Source organism: Camellia sinensis, chromosome 4 (assembly GCF_055761805.1).
Source record: "Camellia sinensis isolate YWXY chromosome 4, ASM5576180v1, whole genome shotgun sequence".
In the NCBI taxonomy this organism is placed as follows: Eukaryota; Viridiplantae; Streptophyta; class Magnoliopsida; order Ericales; family Theaceae; genus Camellia; species Camellia sinensis.
The window spans coordinates 6,326,142-6,350,237 of NC_138964.1; positions in this window are offsets into that span (position 1 = coordinate 6,326,142).

Sequence of the window (24,096 nt, forward strand, 5' to 3'; positions counted from 1 at the left end):
TTTAAACTCAAAACACAATTTTACACTCAAATCGTAACCAAACACATAACTCAAAACTCAATTCAAAAATTATTTTCAAACCTCATAACCAAACACATAACTTGAAACTCCACACTATTTTCAAAACTCTATACTCAAATCATAACAAAACACATAACAAAAAAATTAAAATATTTAAAAATATATTTATAAAATAAAATAAAATATTTAAAATAAAAAATAATTTTTTTAAAATTTGTTAATATTTAAAAAATATATTTAACATAAGTTTGTATTTTTTTAAAGTTTGTCTTTGGTTATGAGTTTTGAAAATAATTTTTGAATTGACCAATACAACCATAAAATTCAATTCAAAAATTATTTTCAAACATCATAATCAAACACATAACTCGAAACTCCACATTATTTTCAAAACTCTACACTCAAATCATAACAAAACACATAAAAAAATTAAAATATTTAAAAATATATTTATAAAATAAAATAAAATACTTAAAATAAAAACTATATATTTAAAATTTAAAAAATAAATTTTTTAAAATTTTTTAATATTTAACATAAGTTTGTATTTTTTTAAAGTTTGTGTTTGGTTATGAGTTTTGAAAATAATTTTGAATTGACCAACACAACCATAAAACTCAATTCAAAAATTATTTTCAAACCTCATAATCAAACACATAACTCGAAACTCCACACTATTTTCAAAACTCTATATTTGGGTAAGACTTTATGAGTTTTAAAAAGATTTTTGAAAATTTCTAATTGGAATTGTGATTCTAAAAAAAAACCAAACATGTTTCTGAAAAAAATATTTTTTCGAAACATGTTTTTACTCAAAACTCAATTCCAAAATTATTTTCAAAAACTCATAACCAAACACAAACTTAAAACTCAATTCAAAACTCTTTTCAAAACTCAAAACTAAACTTTTTCCAAAACTCTATTTTAAAAAAAAAAAATTTAAAAAATTTATTTTTAGAATCATGATTTGAGTGTGGAGTCGTATTTTGAGTTACGAGTTTTGAAAAAAAAAAATTATTTGGTTATAAGTTTTGAAATTTTTGAAATTTATTTTTTTAGGGTAAATATTTTATATTTTGAATATTTTTTTATTTATTTTAATGTGCATTATATTTCATACATTTATGTGTTGTATTTTTTAATATTTTAAATATATTTTTTAAATATTAAAAATTAAAAAAAATTATTTTTTATTTTAAATGTATAATTTTTATTATAAATATTTTTGAATTATTTTATTTTATGGTTGTGTTGGTCAAAGCAAAGGGTTTTTTTGCCTTTTATTTTATGGCAATGATGTTAGTCTTGAAGAAAGGGTTTTTTGTAGGCAAAAACAAGGGTAATATGGTCATTTTATATAGGATAGTAACGTCGCTTGTGCAAAATAAATAGAATGGGAGAATCTTGACGTTGTCAGGTAAAATAGGAAAGGTTATTGTAATTATTCAAACCACAGGAGAGGTCCTTGTATTTTATAGAAACCTCATGGGAGGCAAATGTAATTTACCCTATTAGTTTTTATTAATTTTTTATTTGGTAACATTATATTAATCTACATAGCAAATATATATATATAAAATTTGCCGCGTCCCCCGCTGTGTCCTTATGCCCATTTTTTTTAAATTACCGTGTCCATATCCGTGCTCGTATCTATATCCGTATCCATGTCCGTGTTTGTGCTTCATAGGCTTTCACAATGCTAGCTAAAAAAATTCACATCATTTCAAACAAGATAAGAAACTAAGTCCAAACCTCTATAGCCATCAAGCAGTGAATAAGGAGATGGTCTACCATTTTCCCAGCCTTGCTTGCATATGTGACACAAATTTACTCCAAATGAGTTTATTAGTGATGATACAGTGAGTTCCAGACGAAACGGGTCAGTTTGATCCACGCTTCCCAAACTGATGCCCGAGATACCAAACCCTCGGAGAGACCTGCACAAAAGTTCAACGGAGAACGGGGAGTCCCCCAGCGAACCCTCCGACGAGTAAGTTAGAAAGAGAGAGATGGAATGTAGAGATTGATTAGTGATAGAGAAGCTTGACATTTTTCTTGTCTTCGAAACCCGCTTATATCCTTTACTATTCATTTCCTTGTCCCTTCCGACCTGTCACGTTGGTCGAAAATCTATGTTCTAGCTTGCCTTGTTCATGATGAGGACGTTTTATTCCGACGGGGAGGGGTTATCGCAATAAATGCTGTAGGGAACCTCATTAATGGCTGATGTGTGGTGCAATAACTTTGCAGGATCTTTGTTTGCCGATGTGGCTGGTTCTACTCTCAACAGTTGTCTGGGTGTCATTGGTTCTTAATGTCACGTTGAGCTCCAGCACTGTTGGGCTTTAGTGTTTGAATTATGTATTGGGCTCTAAGTGATGGGCCAAACGCTCCTATAGGCCCACATATGTCAGTAGTCCCTCATTCCCAAGTGCAGCTTTAGCTCAATGAAGGGAATAATAAAGAAGATGGAGGTTGTGAGATGTCGATTGGAGAGAATACCGACAGGGAGGGCCGACTACAAAGAGTGACCGAGTGGACGGACCGATCGTGGGGAAGGCCGACCGCAAAGGGTGGCCCAGTGGACAAGGGAAGTGGCGGTGCGCGGGGCTCGAGGAGTGGCGGGTCACGTGGTGAAGTGAAGTGGAATAGACAGGGAAGGGGAACGGAGTAGTGGATCGTGGCCGTACATGTGATAGAATTCCGTAAATGGGGGAGGTTAGGCGTTGGGTAAGAAACAAAGGGATATGTTAATAGAGGGCGGTGAAAAGGCGGTTTTGGAAAAATGTTTGAAAATTTTCAAACTAGCAAAATTTAATCTTGACCCTTGGAATACAGGGAAGCCTTGGGCGTTTGGGGTGATCCGCTTTATCTATCTTTTTGCAAAGAACCAAATCGTCCCAGAAGTAAACTCGTTTGTGCCGAGTGATACACCTTTACAACTGTTATGACCCGAACCCGCCCCTATAGATTAAGGTCATAACCGGCCAGTAATCGTGAGATTACCTACGGCCTCAAACCAAAACAAACATATAGCAACAGAGTGAAGGGGCCAAACAGAAGCAAATTTAAAACTTTGTCCAATGAGCTATGTTTACATGGTATATCAAAACGTTTCACATGCACTTAATAATAACTCACACCACATATCAGTAGTTAACATCTTGTATACCCAGGATCATTCAAACACATAGTCAGCTACACCAGAAGCTTATGCACATAGATGGTCTCTCATGACCAATAGAAATAGCAGAAGAAATGCGAAGATCATAAATAAAGCCTCTTGCGTGAGGCACCTGGGCTGACTTCACAAAACTCGGGTTCCTTTCTTAAATTCCATTAAGGTTGGGGTTGAACGTCCCTTTGCTCACCTACATACATATAAATGAGAGTGAGCTAATGCTTAGTGAATAATATCAAAATAAAGAGGTTAATGAATGAGATTCGTTCATAAATGAATCATACTCATAATGTATATATTTGAACCACTATTCTCATTCACACCAGATTTACAAATCTCAACAAAGCAAAACGGCCTTAGGTCCAACACCTCATGTCCATATGCAAAACGACCTCAGGTCCAAGTCTTATACAAAACAATACGACCTCAGGTCCATCTATACGAAACGACCTTTGGTCCAACCAACTCTCTATTCAAAACGACCTTTGGTCTAATTCGAACACATCAAACGGCCTCAGGCCAATTCAAACATATCAGGCGTATCAGACGGCCTTGGGTCCATTCTTTTTATATTCATATCCATGTGCATTTCATATTCATGATCATGATCCCTTTCATTCAAACAGCCTTTGGCCCATTCTCTTTATATTCATATCCATGCGCATTTCATATTCATGATCATGATCCCTTTCATTCAAACGGCCTTTGGCCCACCGCGATATTCCAATATATCAAATGACATATTCAAACGGCCTTTAGCCCATCTTTACATTCATGTCTAACGGCCTTTGGCCCAATCGTTCATATCCGACGGCCTTTGGCCCAATCATTCATGTCCGACGACTTTTGGCCTAATCATTCATGTCCGACGGCCTTTGGCCCAATCATTCATGTCCGACGGCCTTTGGCCCAATCATTCATGTTCGACGGCCTTTGGCCCAATTCAGATATATCAAACATATCAACGGCAAACAGCAAACGACAAACAGCCTTAGGCCTAATTCAAATATATCAAACGTATCAAACAGCCTTACACAAAATTAGGCATATAGAATACTCATTCATATTTTAAATCAACAAATCCATGAAACTTATACAGAAGTAGCATTTGGAAAGTAACATACTTGAAAATATCTTTACTAAGATATTACTCACAGTGTTCTGCCGGTGGATTTGCCCTTGAGCTCGACCCTACACATTACATAACACATATGGGTCACAAACGATTCAATCCATTCTTAATTCATACATTCCTCTTAGGCTCATTTCTTATCATCTTAATCCATTTACAATGTTCAATGCATGCCCAAGAGTGCTCAAAAATGGAAGAGAGCAGAAAATGAAACACGAAACGTCTATACAAACTTTCTGAAACAAGGCTCCCCTCTCGAGCGTGGCTTTGGCTACTCGAGCGGACCCTTTGGTCTGAAAAAGTACTGGTTACTTCATTTTTATGCTCGAGCGTGACTTCGGACGCTCGAGCTGAAAGTCAAACTACACGGCTCTCCGCTCGAGCGTGAATATACCCGCTCGAGCGGACGTCTATGTCTGCAAAAGTTCTGGGAACTAGCATTTCACGCTTGAGTGGTGCTTTCCTCGCTCGAGCGGACATGCCGAATTCTGGGTTTTCCAACAGCCAATTTGAGCTTCAAACTTGCATTCAAACTAATGTAACTTGCATCTCATGGTTCAAGGCTCACATATACATTTACTAACATGCTACAAACACAAATTTACTACATTATGAAGCTCAAATCTTATGAATCAATCGCATGCAAACCCAAATTATACCAAACTCACTTCCAATACATTAAATTCATGCATTTAAACTTTATATCCTCATCAATCATGCATGCATGCCAATTCTTGACTCCATTTCTATTTCAAATGGTACAAATGGTGCTTATAACCATGAAACTTAACAAGACTATGCTTGCATGTATGCTTCAATGCTCAATTTTTCATAATCAACATATTTCATGCTAGCTTATGCAAATTCATGGCAATTTCCTACATGCATGTGCATATAAACTTCAATTTCATCATAATCAACACCATTTATGTTCTTGATTACCATTTAACCTGGAATTCACAAAATCACAAACTCAAACTCATAAATTTACTCACCTAGAAGATCAAGTCTTCCAAATTCTAGTTAATCTTTGAGTTAAACTCCAAGATCTTCAAGCTTCTTGAGCAATTCTCTAACTTGAGCTCCCTCTCTCTCTCTAACCAGCACACTCTCTCTCTCTAGAGTGTAATTTCAGCAAAAATGAGCTCAAAACCATACAAATAGGCCGCTTATATACCTTGGCCTAATCAAATTAATTAAGGCTAAGTAATTGAGCCTAATTCAATCAGTTTAATCTAATTATTTTGATCCAAACCAATTTCTAATTAAATTTCACCACAGGCTCTAAAAATAATGCCATTCACAATGGTGTAGTCAATTTTGGGTTCTATAGCCGAGAAGGCCTTCAATTTTCAGTTCAAAGCACAGATTCTAACAGATGTTCCTACGGTGAACAGATACAAACCCAAAATCACATATAATCATGCAATTAACACCTAAATTCACATTAAGCACATAATTACAAACATAGTCATGATTAATTAACATAGTACAGGACACGGTCATCACAACAACACTTTGAGAACTTCCTTGTACCAGTGTTTGAAACGATACGTAGGCATACAAGAGAGATGGCGCGAGATGATGTGCCCACCATGAGATTGGATTCGTTGGGGGACGATGACGTGGAGGAGTTGGCGGAGCAATACAGGATGGAGAAGCGAGTAGGGAGTGAAGGGGAGCCAGCGGGGTGACCCTGATCGTCCATGCTGATAGTGGCTGCGAAGCCAATCAGTCAGGTAAAGCCAGATCACTGGCACACGAAGGCCGACAAATCGACCTTTACCGCGGAGGAGCTAGAGGATATGTGCGAGAAGTATTAGATTCCCGTGAAAATAGAGTTAAAATTGCCGACATCAAAGGAGAGGCCATTCGATGCCCGACCGGGGGAGTTTGCCCTCTACGAAGAGGCGTTAAAGGGGGGGTTGAGGTTGCCGTTCCCCTAGATAGTAGTGGACGTGCTAAATTGGCTGGGGGTGGCTCCGGGTCAACTGATGCCCAACGCGTGAAAAATTTTATTAGCTTGCGTAAGTGCGTGACTGCGAGCGAACGATGGGGCTGCAATGACGGTGGATAAGTTTTTTGCTTGCTATAAGACTTCGGGCCGGCAAGAAACTTGGGTGACCCTACAGGCGGCGGCGGGTAAGGGTCTGGTGGCAGGGTTGCCATCGTCCGTGAAGGGGTGGAGGCCACGGTGGTTTTATGTGTCAGCAAATGCGGGAGTGGGAGCGCGCACTGTGTGGAGAGTGTCGACCAAGTCGGTGGAGCCAAGGTTGGAGGCAGGGGCAGAAGAGATAGTGAAAAAGGTGAAGGCGTGGAGGGAGGAGGAAGGCGTCAAGTGGGACGACCTCGTTCAACCCTCAGCCTTATTTGCCTCGGACTGGGACCGCAGCCGACTGGTGGGGACCTTGCGCCAGCAGAATTAGAGGCGAGGAGGAGGGCGCATGAGGTGGAGGATAGGACAACCTTTGCCAAGGCTGATAAATACAAAGAGTCACAGTTAGGCCGTCCGCCGAAACCAATCATAAGGGAACGAATCCGACTGCGCCCCAAGCTGCTGGGGGAAAACGACTTGGGCAGTTTTGAGCCACTACTGCCCCCAGTGGATCCATTGAAAGAAAGAGGCAATAATGAGATGGAAGCCATGTTGAAGAAGGGGAAGAAGAAGAGGGTAGGGAAAAAGAAAGAGGAGCCAGTGTTGAAGAGGATGAAGGAGGGAATGGCAGAGGTGACCGCCGAGGTGGGGTTGAAGAGTGCCATGGGCTTTGGAACACAAGTGAAAAGTGAGGTGGCTGGGCCTGAGCAGGGGACGGAGCAACCGCCCAAGGGGACTCTTGTGCCTAAAGGAGAAAGAGGGGAGGCCAAGTTGAAGACCGCCATCTACCACGTGCGGGCAGTGTCTGGGCGGCTAGTAAGAGAAGGGGGTGAAGCTAGGACTGCCGCAGATCAGCTCTTAGGAGTAGTGGAGGACGCAGCCGTGCGTTCGATGACAAGTTTTACAGAGGCCAAACTGCTAAAGGGGCTTTGCTCGGCCCAGATGGAGGCGACGACCTTAGCAGGAGCCTTGCTGAGAAAAGCGGCGCGCGCAAAAGGCGAAGTAGAGCCACTGAAGACAAAGCTGGAGGAGGTGAAGGCCCAGCTGGAAAGTTTGAGGATGGAAACTGGGGGCTGGAAGAAAGCCGCGCGGAGTGTGTGTGCTAGGGGGCTGGAGTATGCGCGGAAAGCCAAGAAGATGGAAGTGTTGGCGATGGTGCAGGGCTATTCAGTAGACCGTGCTAATGCTGAGTTGCTCGCGACCAAGTTAGAGCTGGAGACGGAAGGCTGCAAGGTGGTATCGCTCGAGTTCCAGTTAGCTGGCGAGCAGAAGAAGCTTGAGGAGGCCCAGAAAGCCTGCACCGTCGCCAACGAAAGGTGGGATAAGGCCATGGTCTGTAATGAAGATTTACACGCTCAGTCGATCAAGGAAAAAGAAGAAGTAGATCAGAAGATCGCTGGGTTAGAGAAAGTGTTGGCGGACGAGCAAGCTAGACTGGCGGCTAAGAGGGCAGGGTGTCCCGACCTGTACAAGGCGGCGATGGAACAATTCAAGGAGTCTGCTGACTTTCAGATAGCCATCGATGCCGCAGTCGCCAAGAGCGTGGCGAGGGAGGGGGATGGGGGGGCTGGGCCATCGGGAACGGTCGCTGGAAGTAGGAGTGAAGAGAAGGTCATCCAGAGCTTCCAACAGTCAGATTTCTACAAGCTTGAAATGGCTGAGTTCTGGGACAGCGGTTGGAAGACCTTCAAACACAAAGTGGAAGAGTTGTTCCCAGACTTGGACTTTAGCCAAGTGAAAATTGATGAAGACGACATTGCCCAGACCCCCTTGGATAAGGGGATCGAGGAGGAGGACCTGGCCTCTAGCGGGGATGAGTGATTGATGTAAAATTTTTGTGTTTGGCGTGTTTGTGTTTGTAAATAAAATTTTTGTTGTTGTTGTTTTTTTGTAATTGTTGTAGTGAATTATGTGTAAGTTTGCAAATAAAATAATGAGTTATGTTTTTCGTACTGTTGTCTTTATTTCTTGTAGATTTGAAAATAATGAGAATGGGCATGAGAATAAGGCTTGTGCATAAATCGTAGTAAAAGTTGAGAAGTGGGAAGCCAGTCTAACTTGGGAGAAAACCATGATGCAAAGAATGTTAACAATGAAAACGTTGAAATGTAAAAGTCTTTAAGTGTGAAACTGTAAATCATGGTGTAAAAGTGTTGAGAAATGAAAGATTGGTTTGGGCGACTAGGCATGTGGATTGTAACTGTATTAAAAATGTAAAGAATGTTAAGAGATGTAAAAGTATGGACTTAGATTTTTAATTAAGTATGGCCACTATGCTGTAATCATGAAATTACGAAAATGGTCCAGCCGAACTCACTGTTCGTGTTCAGTGCTGGGTCTATAAGTAACTCAGTCCGGCCGAGCCCTTCAGTTTGGCTGAATCCTTGGGTAACTTAGTCTGGTTGAGCCCTTCGTACTCAGTCTGGTTGAGGCTTTAAGTAACTTAGTCTGGCTGAGGCCCTCGTGCTCAGTCTGGCTTTAAGTAACTCGGTCTGGCTGAGCCCTTCGTGCTCAGTCGGGCTAAGGCTTTGAATAACTCAGTCTGGCTGAGCCCTTCGTGCTCAGTTTGGCTGAGGCTTTAAGTAACTTAAATTAGCAAGGTGTTATTGAAATACCACGCAGATAACTGAGATATGAGATCGTTGTCATTTAAGGCGTAGCCCATTGATCACAAATTTACACCCTGTGTGAAAAGTACAAAAACAAACACGTGTGTAGATTGTCAAAAAAGAACATACAGTAATTGATTAATACAGAAATGGAAAATGGCATTTTACTGAAAATAACGCTTCAAGTGCTCGGCGTTCCACGGGTGTGGGAGGTCTCGACCTTCCATGTCCTGAAGTCGGTAAGTGCTCGGTCGAGGCCTGGCCTTAACAACGTAAGGTCCTTCCCTCTTGGCTGCAAGCTTGCCCTTGACAGGATTTTTGGTGACAAGAGTGGCTTCGCGCAAAACTAGGTCCCTCACATCGAATTCCCTTGGTTGGACTTTGCGGTTGTAGTGTATGCGTATTTTCTGTTGATATAAGGCTCGTCTAATAGCAGAGGACTCTCGAAGCTCTTTGATCAGATCTAAGTCAGCCCGACGCAATTCTTCAGTTTGTTCTGGACTCGGGTGTAAAACCCTTGGGGTCGGCAGGGCGATTTCCACTGGGATGACCTCCTCAGCACCGTATGTTAAGCGAAATGGGGTCTCCCCAGTGGGGGTTCGGGCTGTAATGCGATAGGCCCAGAGTACGTTCGGTAATTCCTCAGCCCAGAGTCCCTTAGCGGCTTCCAACTTAGTTTTGATGATCTTCAGAAGAGAACAGTTGGTAACCTCAACTTGGCCATTGGCTTGGGAATGACCTGGAGAAGAGAAACATGGCTGGATTTGAAGTTCTACACAGAACTTCCTGAATTTGGCATTGTCGAATTGCTTGCCGTTGTCGGAGATGATGGCTTGAGGGATGCCAAATCGGCATACGATCAACTGGCAGATGAATCTGGTTGTGTTCCGCTCGATAATTGTGGCGAGGGCTTCTGCCTCCACCCATTTAGTGAAGTAATCAATGGCAGCGATTGCAAACTTGGTTTGGCCTCGACCGGTGGGCAAGGGGCCAACTAGGTCGATCCCCCATTTGGCAAATGAGTAGGGACTGCCAAGTGTGATCAGTTCTGTAGGAAGAGCATGAGGAATGTTGGCAAAGCGCTGGCACTTAATACATTTACGCAGTGGCGTCTTGGTGGAGAGTAGGCCAGAAGTAACCGGTGCTAAGTATTTTATGGGCTAGTGACCTAGCACCTGAATGATTACCACATACACCCTCGTGGACTTCTCGCATCATGTAGGTTGCTTGTGCAGGATTGAGGCATCTCAGGTATGGGCGCAAAAAGCCACGTTTGTACAAGAGGCCGCTGATAAGAATGTAGTTGGACGACCGGGCCCTAACTTTGGCGGCCTGTTGTTTGTCGTCTGGAAATTTCCCCTTTGTAAAAATAGAAAGATGTCTGCCGCTTATGGAATAGGTTCATTTTGGAGGAAGTGGACTTGCTGCTGGTTTAGGGAAATGCAGGATGGGCCAGGTATTCAAGGCAGACACCATGGTTGAGGTCTGACTGGTCGGCAGAAGCTAATTGAGCCATTTCATCTGCCTTGGAGTTTTTCGCCCGAGAGATGTGCTTGATGTGGAAAGTGTTGAAGAGGCAAACAAGGGGGAGTGCAATATCTTTGTAAACCCGCATTGTGTCTTACTTGGCCTTGAATTCCCCCGTAACTTGTCCGACGATTAGTTGGGAATCGCTGAACACCTGGATATGGCTTACGCCGATGTCTCTGGCTAGGCGGAGACCTGCTATCAATGCCTCATATTCAACCTCATTATTGCTTGCGTCGAACAAGAAACGGAGAGCGCACTTGAAATAACCACCCTCGGGGGCGATGAAGATGAGACTAACTCCACTGCCTTCTTTGCGAGATGATCCATTGACATTGAGGGTCCAAGAGTGGGGGTCTTCTGCCTCAGTGTTGAATTGTTTGGGCGAGGGGGCCGTGGCTGGAGTGGGATTAGTGAATTCCAGGATAAAATTAGTGACAGCTTACCCTTTGATCGCTGTGCGAGGTCGGTAGGGGATGTCAAATTGGCTGAGCTCGACTAACCATTGCATAAGTCGGCCGAACAACTCTGGTTGTTGCATTATCTTCATCAAAGGTTGGTCAATGAGAACGACAATGGGGTGGGCCTGGAAGTAAGGTCGGAGTCGTCTTAAGGCTATGACCAAGGCCAGAGCCATCTTTTCAAGTAGTGGGTAGTTCTGTTCTGCTCCCTTGAGATCCCGACTGATGTAGTAGACTGGACACTAGACATAGTTGTCCTCCCTGATGAGGGCTGCACTGACTGCGGTGCTCAATACAACGAAGTATAGAAAAAAGGGCTCACCCGTGATCGCCTGAGAAAGTAGGGGGGGTTGGCCATGCACTGCTTCAATTGCTGAAAGGCTTCTTCGGATTCTGCCGTCCACTCAAAAGCCTGTCAAAGGACTTTGAAAAAGGGAAGGCACTTGTCTGTTGCGTGGAAAATAAAACGGTTGAGGGCGGCAACTCTGTCCGTAAGCCTTTGAACCTCGCTAACTGTTCTTGGTGACTGCATCTCTATCAAAGCCTTGATCTTTTCGGGGTTAGCCTCGATACCCCGTTGACTGACCATGAAACCCAGGAATTTCCCTGATCCGACGTCGAAGGCGCATTTCCTTGGATTCAGCTTCATTTGATACTTACGCAAAGTGTCGAAGGTCTCCCGCAAGTCTGCCAGATGATCAAAGGAGAGTTTGCTCTTGACGAGTATGTCGTCAATGTACACTTCCATGTTCTGACCTATCTGGTGATGAAAAATGGCATTGACTAACCATTAGAAAGTTGCTCCAGCGGTTTTCAGCCCGAATGGCATGACACGATAGTGGTAAGTCCCTCGGTTAGTTATGAAGGAGGTGTGTTCCTGGTCCGATGGGTGCATCCGAATTTGATTGTAGCCAGAGAAAGCGTCCATGAAGCTGAGCATTTGATGTCCAGTCGTGGCATCGACAAGTAGATCTATACGAGGAAGGAGATAACTATCTTTGGGGCAAGCTCGGTTGAGGTCAGAGTAGTCGACACAGAGTCGCCATTTATCGTTGTTTTTACGGACCAGGACCACATTTGACAGCCATCTGGGGTAGTCCACGTTTTTGATAAACTGTGTCTTAAGGAGCTTATCTACTTTAGAAGCAATAAGAGTATTGTGTTCCGGGTGAAAGATGCGCTGCTTCTGGCAGAAGGGTCAGAAATGGGGCTCAATACTGAGACGATGAGTGATGAATGAGGGGTCAATACCCGGCATGTCGGAGTGGGTCTAGGAAAACACGTCATTGTGCTCAATCAGGAGGGTTGTAAGGTCGGCCTTGGCTTGGGAGGATAGTTGGCTGCCGATCTTGGCAGTTTTTGTTGGGTTGGTAGGGTTGATGAGGACCTCAACAAGCTCTTCCACTGGTTCCCCTCTAACCAGCTCGTCTTCGTCTCTAATGTCAACTCCTTCAATGATCATGGCCTCCTTCAACTTGACCTCTTTAAGTGAAGTGACGTAACATTCTCTGGCCATGGTCTGTTCTCCCCTCACAGTGCCGACCCCAAGGTCGGTAAGGAATTTTACAACTAGGTGGAAAGTGGATGTGATAGTTTGAAAAGCATTTAGGGCGGTGCGACTGAGGATAATGTTGTAAGCAGAGGGACAGTCAACGACGAGGAAAGTGAGTAGCTTTGTGGTCTACCACGGGTATTCTCCAATGCTGATGGGAAGATCGATGGAGCCTATGGAGGTCACCCGGTCTCCGGTGAAGCCAACCAGTGGGGTTTGGAGAGGGGACAAACTTTCTTCCCCGACCATGAGCTGGCGATAGGCGTTTAGGAAGATGATGTCTAAAGAGCTACCGTTATTGACGAGAACCCGTCTGACTTTGTAATTAGAGAGGAGGGGAGAGATAACAAGGGGGTCATCATGGGGGTAACGGATGCTTGTGCAGTCGGCCTCCGTGAAGGTGATGGGCTCCATCCACTGCTTGGGTGTTTGAAAGGGCGGTCCAATGTGGCGACTTTTTTATCTAGGCCCTACTTTATTTTTCTCAGTTTTGCCCGTTGAGCCAAACGGGATGGTCCTCCACAAGTAAGCCCACTAGCAATAACTCTGATTTCTCTAACTGGGAGGGCAGGGTTGCCCTGTGCCCAGGGTTGCTGTAGGGGTCGATCATAACCTTGGTTAGGTTGTGCGAGTTATCGAGGAAAGGTGCACCAGTGGTTGCTTCTGGTAGGTTCAGTTCTTTGCCTTTGCTAAGGGCGGGCTGCCGTGAAATGACTGAGACGCCCCTGACGTATCAAGCCCTCGACCTGGTCTTTGAGGTTAACACACTCCTCGGTATTATGGCCGTGGTCCTGATGAAAGCAGCAATATTTGGACTGGTCTCGCCGGTTGGAAGGAGACCGCGATAGTTGGGGCCATTTCAGGAGATAATCTCGGTGGATCTGGTTCAGGACTTGTTCCATGGGGGAACTTAGGGGTGTGTATCGTTCGAACCGGCCGGGCAGTCGGGTGGGCACCGACCGGTCGGCTCGGGCAGGTCGGTCGGTATACTGAGGTGTTTGGTGAGTGTACTGGGTGTTTCTGGTTTCAGAGTCATTTCTCTTCTCTCTGGGGGTCGGGTTTTTGGCTGTAGGATCTTGTCGGGTGGCTAGGGAATCTTCGGCGTTCATGTATTTTTGGGCTTTGAAAAGTAGGGTTGCCATGGAGGTTGGAGGGTTTTTGGAAAGAGAAAAAAGGAAATCAGATGATCGTAGACCAGCCATGAAAGCCATGAGAATGACCTTGTCGTCATTCTCCGCTACCTGCAGGGCTTCGGTGTTGAAGCGAGTGACGAAGCTGCGTAGCGACTCCCCCTCGGTCTGACGGATGTTGAGGAGTTGGGTTGCCGGACGCCTCTAGCGCTGGGCACCAATGAAATGGCTGAGAAATGAGTCACTTAAGTACTGGAAAGTAGAGACAGAGTCTATTGGTAGTTGACTAAACCAGAGTCGAACCGACCCCTTAAGTGTCACGGGGAAAACTCGACACATGATCTCGTCAGGGAATGCATGGAGGACCATGAGGGTCCTGTAAGTTTCCAAATGTTCGATCGGGTCCGTTGTGCCGTTGAAAGAGTCGAGCGAGGGCATTTTGAACTTAGAAGGTAAGGGTTTGTCCCTGATGGAGGCAACGAACGGTGAGTTGGTTATGGTAAATGGTTTACTTTGTATGTTCTGCATGACTCCTTGAAGCTAGAGTTTCATGGCTCGGAGTTCTGCATCCCAGAGAGGAACGTTGTCATTACCGGAATGCAGCAGAGGCTGGACACTACTGGCCTCTCCCTCAGGGGTGGGTGCCTGGACCGATGGATGTGGGGCCCGAGGTGGCGGGTTCATATTTGGGGGAGGGGGTCGCAAGCCCTCCAAGTTGGATGGGTGAGACTGTTGGATAGGATGGCTCGGGGCTCGTTCTTGGTTGGGTGGGATATCTTGAGGTGGAGGAGGAGGAGGGATGGGAAGGTTTCTTTGAAGCAAATCATTGATCAGGGCTTAGTTTTGCTCGGCTAAGCGGTTGATGTTGTTGGTGAGTTCTGTGAAATACTGTGGTGGGTTGTTTAGGTTAGGAGGGTCGGCTTGGTGGTCGGCAACATTGTGGTGAGAAACCATGGATCTGGTTGTGACCATCCACCTTGGTGGGTGGCAGGTAGGGGTTATCGGGAAGGGGTCTCTGGCGACAATGAGCACAACTGGCGCACGGAGCAAAAGGTTTCCCACACACGGTGCCAACTGATGATATAACAAGTTCCAGACGGAACGGGTCAGTTTGATCCACACTTTCCAAACTGATGCCTGAGATACCAAACCCTCGGAGAGACCTGCACAAGAGTTTAACGGGGAACGGGGAGTCCCCCAGTGAACCCTCCGACGAGCAAGTTAGAAAGAGAGAGATGGAATGTAGAGATTGATTAGTGATAGAGAAGCTTAACCTTTTTCTTGTCTTCGAAACCCACTTATATCTTCTACTAATCATTTCCTTGTCCCTTCTGACTTGTCACGTTGGCCGAAAGTCTATGTTCTAGCTTGCCTTGTTCATGGTGAGGCCGTTCTGTTCCGACGGAGAGGGGTTATCACAATAAATGCTGTAGGGAACCTCATTAATGGTTGATGTGTGGTGCAATAACTTTGCAGGATCTTTGTCTGCCGATGTGGCTGGTTCTACTCTCGACAGCTGTCTAGGTGTCATTGGTTCTTAATGCCACGTTGAGCTCCAGCACTGTTGGGCTTTAGTGTTTGAATTATGTATTGGGCTCTAAATGATGGGCCAAACGCTCCTATAGGCCCACCTATGTCAATTAGTAATGAGGATTTTCCTATGCATCATAGTTATACAAAGAACACAACCTTGGAAAGGGCCTTAGTGCGACCCCAAATACCCCTCCAAGGAAAAGACGTGTCTTTACTACCCACCAAAATATTATATTAGGACTTTACCTCAAACTTGCAAGATTTATAATGTCAACTGATGCAACACGTTCTCTCCATCTCCTATCAATGATGTGTAATAAAGAACCTCAAGGAGAGTTATTAACTCTTCCCAATCATTCAAATTCTATGGAAAACAATATCCCAAAACAGGACTTCCTTCGATTCTAAGGTACTCACTAACAACAACTCCTCTATCCATAACAATCCTGGCAAGTGTTGGAAATGCCATTTCCATCATCACCTCCCCACACCACAATTTCTCCAAAAATGCACCTATGGAGTCGATACATATTATTCTTTCAATTAAAATGCAATTTCATTTTATAAGTACTAAAATGCAGTATGTGGGGGCAAATATTTTTGTGGATCAGTTCATCTCTGTGTGGATCACATCTTTGCTAAGCCATGCTTGCCAAATTTTCTTGAGGAATTACAGACTTTTTGTTGTGTAAATTTTTGAAAAAGTTGTGAATAAAAACTAGTATTTTCTTGTAAACCAGTTTCATCAGTATTGATTCTTTTGAATTTTCTTTCATTTGCAGATAAGCTATATATTTTATTGTGAAGCTTTTGGCATTGAGTACTTAATTTACAATTTATTGCTTTCACATAAAATATGTAACGACCACACATCCAACCATGATTTTGCAACTTTGTGTTATCTAGGAGTCTAGAATTGATGTACGTCTTTGTGATGTTGGTGCTGCAATCAAAGAGGTCATGGAATCTGTTGGAACAATCTTCTGTGTATATAAAAACTTGAAATAAATGAAACAAAATAAATAAATAACATACCAAATTTATTTATCGAAACGAATTAAAATTAAGACCAAGTCGAGTGTGTGACACTCTGTCCTTAAGACAGATTCGCCCCGCTACGGTGCTTACGGTTGAGTGGCGTCTATCTCCCAGGATACAATGATCTTCACAAAATTGTTGTAGCACTTCAAACAAATTTGTTCGACGAACCAAACCTGTGTTCTAACTCTCTGAATATTTATTCTTAAATCTAAAATGAAGAATAATGTACTAAAAGTAATTTGGACAGCCAAAAAAAAAACAAAACAAAATAAGAGACTGTTTTTTCGGATCCCTAAACTGCTGGAACATATGTGTATTTATAGGCAAAATCAATAGACCCGAATAGGTATAAACAATGGTTCAACAGGTGCCACCTGATTTGAAATCATTTAAACAATGCAAAAAAAAAAATTCGTTAGAGACAAAACACTTTCTTTTTCAAATTGTTTACCGTTGGTGACCAAGTCAAACCGGTTGGACCAATATTTATTTAAACTATTTCAAATATATATATTAAAATAATTGAATATATATATGTATATATATATATATATATTAAACTATTGAAATAGTTAAATAAATAAATGAAGAGGTAAAAATTTTAGGAAACTTCTTAGGAACCTAAAATTTTAATTTAGAATTATAATAAATTCCCACAATGACAAACTTTAGGAAACCACTTAGGAATCCAAAATTTGAATTTAGAATTAAATTAAATTCCTACAATAATTTTTTTTTTTATTGAAAAAATTCAAATGAATTTTATCTAAAAATTAATGTTAGACTCGAAAACGACGTCAACTTCCCATTCACTCATAAATGGTTTTGACGTTCCGTCTTCACCGTGTGACTTGCCACGCGGCAAGGAACACTTCACCGCTTCGGACCTACCCCAAAAGTCGTTTGGGACCCACTCAATTTTGGCCTTAAAGTTAGCCCAAAATAAGCCATATAAAACACCATTTTTCCAACAATCCCCCACATGAATAGAATTTGATGGAGAGAAAATGCAACAACATGATCTAATAACAGAGAGTACAGAAATTGGAAATATTCTGCAAAGGATAGGTAGCTTTTGGCTTTGAACCTTCCCTTGTGAGACACTATCGGATTTACTAGCTAACCAGTGAACATGATGTCTTGAACTGTTCAGCCGTTTGTGTAAACCAAAACAATAGAACTCACACAGATTATCCCCAGACACAGTTTAGTTCTCACTATTGTGTTCAATTTTGGGCCTGAACAATCTAGTCTTCATGAGTGCTCTAAAGACTTGTAGCCCTTCACAAATCTTATAGAACCGGCCCAGTTCACACTCACATAGGTGATTCTTATGAAGAGTATCCTGCCATACTCCACTAGGTTTACCTAGATATAAGAATCATTAAAAGTATTACTTAATCTAAATCGCTGCAGACACCACTTATTTCATCATAGAAATGGGTAGGAGTTGGACTCCACAGTGATCCTTCTGAGTCAATCACAACTCGGTTGTCCCTTTGAACCTAGATCTTGGGATCTCCAGTCAACTAGGTTGGGTTGCCGTTGTGGTAACTCTTATTTCATAGGCTTAAGTCTCATTCCCCTCGATAAATTCTCAACTAACTCTCTTGCTAACCCTTTGGTTAGTGGATCCGCTATGTTGTCTTTAGACTTAATATATTCTATGGAAATAATTCCATTAGAAAGTAGTTGTTTTACTGTGTTATGTCAACGACGAATGTGTCGTGACTTACCGTTATACATATGACTCTGTGCTCTACCTATAGCTGATTGACTATCATAATGTATGCATATAGCAGGCACCGGTTTTGGCCAAATTGGAATATCTTCAAGGAAGTGGCGAAGCCATTCTACCTCTTCCCTTGCTTTGTCTAAAGCTATAAATTCAGATTCCATAGTAGACCTAGCAATACAAGTCTGTTTGGAAGATTTCCAAGATACAGCCGCCCCACCAAGAGTAAAGACATACCCACTGGTGGACTTCGAGTATCTAATATCCGATATCCAATTTGCATCACAGTATCCTTCAAGTACTGCTGGATATCTAGTATAGTTAAGCCCAATGTTACGAGTAAATCAGAGATATCTTAGAACCCTTATAATTGCTTTCCAGTGTTCTACTCCCGGGTTACTCGTATATCTACTTAATTTACTTACTACATAAGCTATATCTGGGCGAGTGCAGTTCATCAAGTACATTAAGCTTCCAATAATTTGGGCATACTCTAATTGAGAAATACTTTCCTGTACATTCTTAGAAAGATACAAATTAACATCTACAGGAGTTTTAGCAAGATGATCATCATCTTTGCTGAATTTGTCAAGTATTTTCTCAATGTAATGAGATTGTGACAAACCATATCCTTCTGATGTTTTGGTAATTTTCATACCAAAAATTACATCAGCAATGCCCATGTCCTTCATGTCAAAATGTTTATTCAACATTTTCTTAGTAGTTTTAATCATATCATTATTACTACCAATGATGAGCATATCATCTACATAAAGACATACAATAATATAACCTTTGTCTGTGTTTTTAATGTAAACACATTTGTCACACTCATTAATTTTAAATCCATTTGACATCATTGCCTTGTCAAATTTCTCATGCCTTTGCTTTGGCGCTTGTTTTAAACCATATAATGATTTAACCAATTTACACACTTTCTTTTCTTTCCCTGGAACAGAAAACCCTTCTGGTTGTTCCATGTAAATTTCTTCATTTAACTCACCATTTAAGAAAGCGGTTTTAACATCCATTGGATGAATTTCTAGATTGTATAGAGATGCAATGGCAATTAGCATTCTAATGGATGTTATTCTAGTAACCAGTGAGTATGTGTCAAAGTAATCAAGACCTTCTTTTTGTCTAAATCCTTTGACTACAAGTCTTGCCTTGTATTTGTCAATTGATCCATCCGCTTTCATCTTCCTTTTGAAAATCCACTTATATCCAAGAGGTTTACAACCTGGTGGTAAGTCCACTAATTCCCAAGTGTGATTTTGCAAGATGGATTCAACTTCACTGTTGACAGCTTCTTTCCATAAAGGAGCTTCAGGACTGGACATAGCCTCTTTAAAAGTTAAAGGCTTATTTTCTACCATATATGTTAGAAAATCTGAACCAAAAGATTTTGAGGTTCTAGCACGTTTACTACGCCTAGGTTCCTCTTCTTCATTTTGATCTAACTCTTGTTCTTGAACATGTTCTTGATCATTACTAGTAATAGCATCAAAAGATCTTTTCTTATTACTAGTCTCTTGTCCAATCTTATTCGGAAATACATGTTCAAAGAAAGATGCATTCTGAGATTCAATAATAGTATTTACATGCATTTCGGAATGTTCTGATTTATGAATCAAAAACCGATATGCACTACTATTCTTGGCATAACCAATGAAAATGCAATCAATGGTCTTAGGACTTGTCTTAGTCTTTTTAGGACTAGGAATAGCCACTTTAGCCAAACACCCCCACACTTTTAAGTATTTGTAGGATGGTACTCTTCCATGCCACAATTCGTAAGGTGTTTGATTTACTTTCTTTCGGGGTACTTTATTAAGTATATAATTAGTAGAAAGTATCGCTTCCCCCCACAAGTTCTGAGGTAATCCAGAACTTATTAACATGGCATTCATCATTCCTTTTAAAGTCCTATTTTTCCTTTCAGCAATTCCATTTTGCTGAGGTGATTAAGGAGCAGTGGTTTGATGAATTATTCCATGTTCTTTACAAAATTCACCAAAAGGTGATTCATATTCACCACCTCTATCACTTCTAAGTTTCTTGATTTTCTTACCAAGTTGATTTTCAACTTCATTCTTATGTTGAATGAAAGTTTCCAAAGCTTCATCCTTGGTTCGAATTAAATAAACATAGCTATATCTAGTATAGTCATCTATAAAAGTGATAAAATACTTTTTCCCACCTCTAGTTTGAATTGATTTAAAATCACAAATGTCACTATGAATTAATTCAAGTGGTTTCGTACTTCTTTCAATTGAATGAAAAGGAGTTTTAGATAATTTTGCCTCAACGCAAATTTCACATTTATGATTTGAATCAATGTTAAATTTAGGTAAACATTCCATATTAATTAATCTACGCAAAGATTCATAATTAACATGTCCTAGTCTACCATGCCATAAATTTGAAGACTCAAGCAAGTAAGAAGAAGATGTAGTATTATTAATAACTGAGGGTACAACGGTCATTACATTTAACTTGAAAAGGCTATCAGACATGTAACCTTTGCCTACATACATCCCATTCTTAGTAAGTACAAATTTATCACTCTCAAATACTAGCCTAAACCCATTCTTACTCAACAAAGATTCGGAAACAAGATTCTTGCGAATGTCCGGTACATGTAACACATTGTTGAGAGTCAGTTCCTTTCCAGATGTCATCTTGAGTATAATCTTTCCTTGTCCTTTAACTTTGGAAGTTGAGGAATTGCCCATAAAAAGTTGTTCACCATTGTCCACTGAAGAATAAGATGTGAACATCTTTTTGTCGGCACAAATATAGCGAGTAGCACCAGTGTCCATCCACCATTCTTTAGGATTTCCGACAAGATTTACCTCGAAAACAACTGCAGAAAGATTGATGTCATTGACACCATTGGAAATATTGTCCACTTCAGTCATGTGGGCTTAAGCAGGCTTCTTGCTTGTTCTTCTTTTGTTTTTGCCTTTGCTACGGCAATCTTTGGCCCGATGTCCCTCTTTATCACAGATGTAACATTTGCCATTAAACTTGTACTTTTTATTTCCCCCCCCTTTAGAGCCTTGTGATGAACTTTCTCCAGAAGACTTTCGTTTCTTAGTTTTTGAAGCATGTTCCACCACGTTTGCCTTAGACTCCATAGGAAGCTTACCAGCCCGCTTTTCAGAATTGCGGTTATCCTCCTCAATCCTCAAGCGCACAATTAACCCGTCCATAGAAATTTCTTTGCGCTTGTGTTTGAGGTAGTTCTTGAATTCCTTCCAGCCTTTTGGTAATTTTTCAATTAAGGCTGCAACTTGAAAGGATTCACTGAGAGACATACCTTCTGCGTGAATGTCATGCAGAATGAGTTGGAAATCTTGAGCTTGGCTGATCACAGTTTTTGAATCAACCATTACAAAATCCAAGAATCTGCCAACCACAAATTTCTTTAAGCCGGCATCTTTCGTTTTGTACTTTTTCTCCAACGATTCCCAAAATTTCTTTGCTGTCTTGATTGGACTGTAGACATTGTATAATGTGTTGTCAAGTCCGTTCAAGACGTAATTCCGGCAAAGGAAATCGGCATGTTTCCAGGCATCAACCGCAGCAACCACTTGTCGGTCGGTTTCATCCTCTTTCAGGATAGGAGCATCTTCGCGGAGGAAACGAGCCAGGTTCAGAGTTGTAAGATAGAACAACATTTTCTGTTGCCATCTTTTAAAGTCAGTTCCTAAGAACTTCTCTGGCTTTTCACCGTGATTTATCGGTACTGTTACAACAGGAGAGGGGGTTGGCATCATTGCAGCCACCACAGTAGTACTTGTTTGGGCATTTGTTTCAGTAGCCATCAATTCTAATATATAAAACAAAATTATAATTAGAATTTATACTACACAGAAAATTAAACCAAATTCACAGAATTAAATTTTGTAAAAATAAAAGAAACAAGAATGTAACTTTTATTTTCCAATTAATTTGAAAATAAAATAAAATTTTATTTAAACAAATTAATTCCACACAGAAAATTAAATTTTGTAAAATAAAAGAAATAAAAACTATAACTTTTATTTTTCAATTAATTTGAAATAAAATAAAATTTTATTTAACCAAATTAATTCCACACAAGAAAATTAATATCAGTAACACTTCAATAATTAAAATACTGGAACAGAATTTTAATTAATGAAAACTCAGAAAATAATTTCTAAAACCCAAAATTAATTTCTGAAAAAATTCCACAAAAATATATTCTGAGTTGTTAATGACACCAGTATCGTACTACTAGTTGTTGTCAAAGAAAAGAGACAGTATATTACTACTATCTGTCAAATAGCATATAATCACTATTTGTTTTTCCAACTAGAATATTATTTTGTAAATCCACAGAAAATAATTTTCTTCTGAAATTATTTACGAAGAATGAAAAAGAAAAACAAACGAAAAATTCTGTAAACAGAATAATTCGTATCTGTCTTAAGATTGTTGGAACAATCTTCTATGTATATAAAAACTTGAAATAAATGAAACAAAATAAATAAATAACATACCAAATTTATTTATCGAAACGAATTAAAATTAAGACCAAGTCGAGTGTGTGACACTCTGTCCTTAAGACAGATTCGCCCCGCTACGGTGCTTACGGTTGAGTGGCGTCTATCTCCCAAGATACAATGATCTTCACAAAATTGTTGTAGCACTTCAAACAAATTTGTTCGACGAACCAAACCTGTGTTTTAACTCTCTGAATATTTATTCTTAAATCTAAAATGAAGAATAATGTACTAAAAGTAATTTGGACAGCCAAAAAAAAAAAAAACAAAATAAGAGACTGTTTTTTCGGATCCCTAAATTGCTGGAACATATGTGTATTTATAGGCAAAATCAATAGACCCGAATAGGTATAAACAATGGTTCAACAGGTGCCACCTGATTTGAAATCATTTAAACAATGCAAAAAAAAAAAATTCGTTAGAGACAAAACACTTTCTTTTTCAAATTGTTTACCGTTGGTGACCAAGTCAAACCGGTTGGACCAATATTTATTTAAACTATTTCAAATATATATATATTAAAATAATTGAAAAAATATATATGTATATATATATATATATATATTAAACTATTGAAATAGTTAAATAAATAAATGAAGAGGTAAAAATTTTAGGAAACTTCTTAGGAACCTAAAATTTTAATTTAGAATTATAATAAATTCCCACAATGACAAACTTTAGGAAACCGCTTAGGAATCTAAAATTTGAATTTAGAATTAAATTAAATTCCTACAATAATTTTTTTTTTATTGTTTGAATTTTTTCTAAAAATTAATGTTAGACTCGAAAACGACGTCAACTTCTCATTCACTCATAAATGGTTTTGACGTTCCGTCTTCACCGTGTGACTTGCCACGTGGCAAGGAACACTTCACCTCTTCGGACTTACCCCAAAAGACGTTTGGGACCCACTCAATTTTGACCTTAAAATTAACCCAAAATAAACCATATAAAACACTATTTTTCCAACAGAATCATATGAGGTTGATATCAACGGAAAGGTGTTCCAAGGTATTGTGTTTGTCTAAGTTTAGTCAATTTTATTTTTCTTCGATGGTTTTTATTCTTGGTACAATATATTAGTTGCCAAAATAAATGGAAGAATTACCCGAACTGGTAAATGGGAGGGCGTTTTATGCTTGATCTCATTTGAAGTTTAGCTGATTGAGCTTGTGTTCTTGAAGGCAGGCATGCTGACATTACATAAAAGAGGCTTTAATATATTCTAATCTTTGTTTTCTTAATGCCAATCAATGACACATATCCTTCACTTAGATGGAGCTTGTAGCAGAAAATAAAACCACTACTGCAAATGATATTTAAAAATCTGAAAAATGTCATTTCGTGAATCCTTCAAATCAAATGTGTATGCCTTTTAAAGCATACTCATAGTGATTAATTTCTATCTGACATATATGCACGGCCAAGTAATTTGAATTTAGATGGACTTAAAAGCACATGACTAAGACTTGCCTAGTTGCCCACTCTTCCCCTTCTGGAAAACTCTGCTTTACACGCATCAGACTTAATTACTCAGGCTTAGCTAC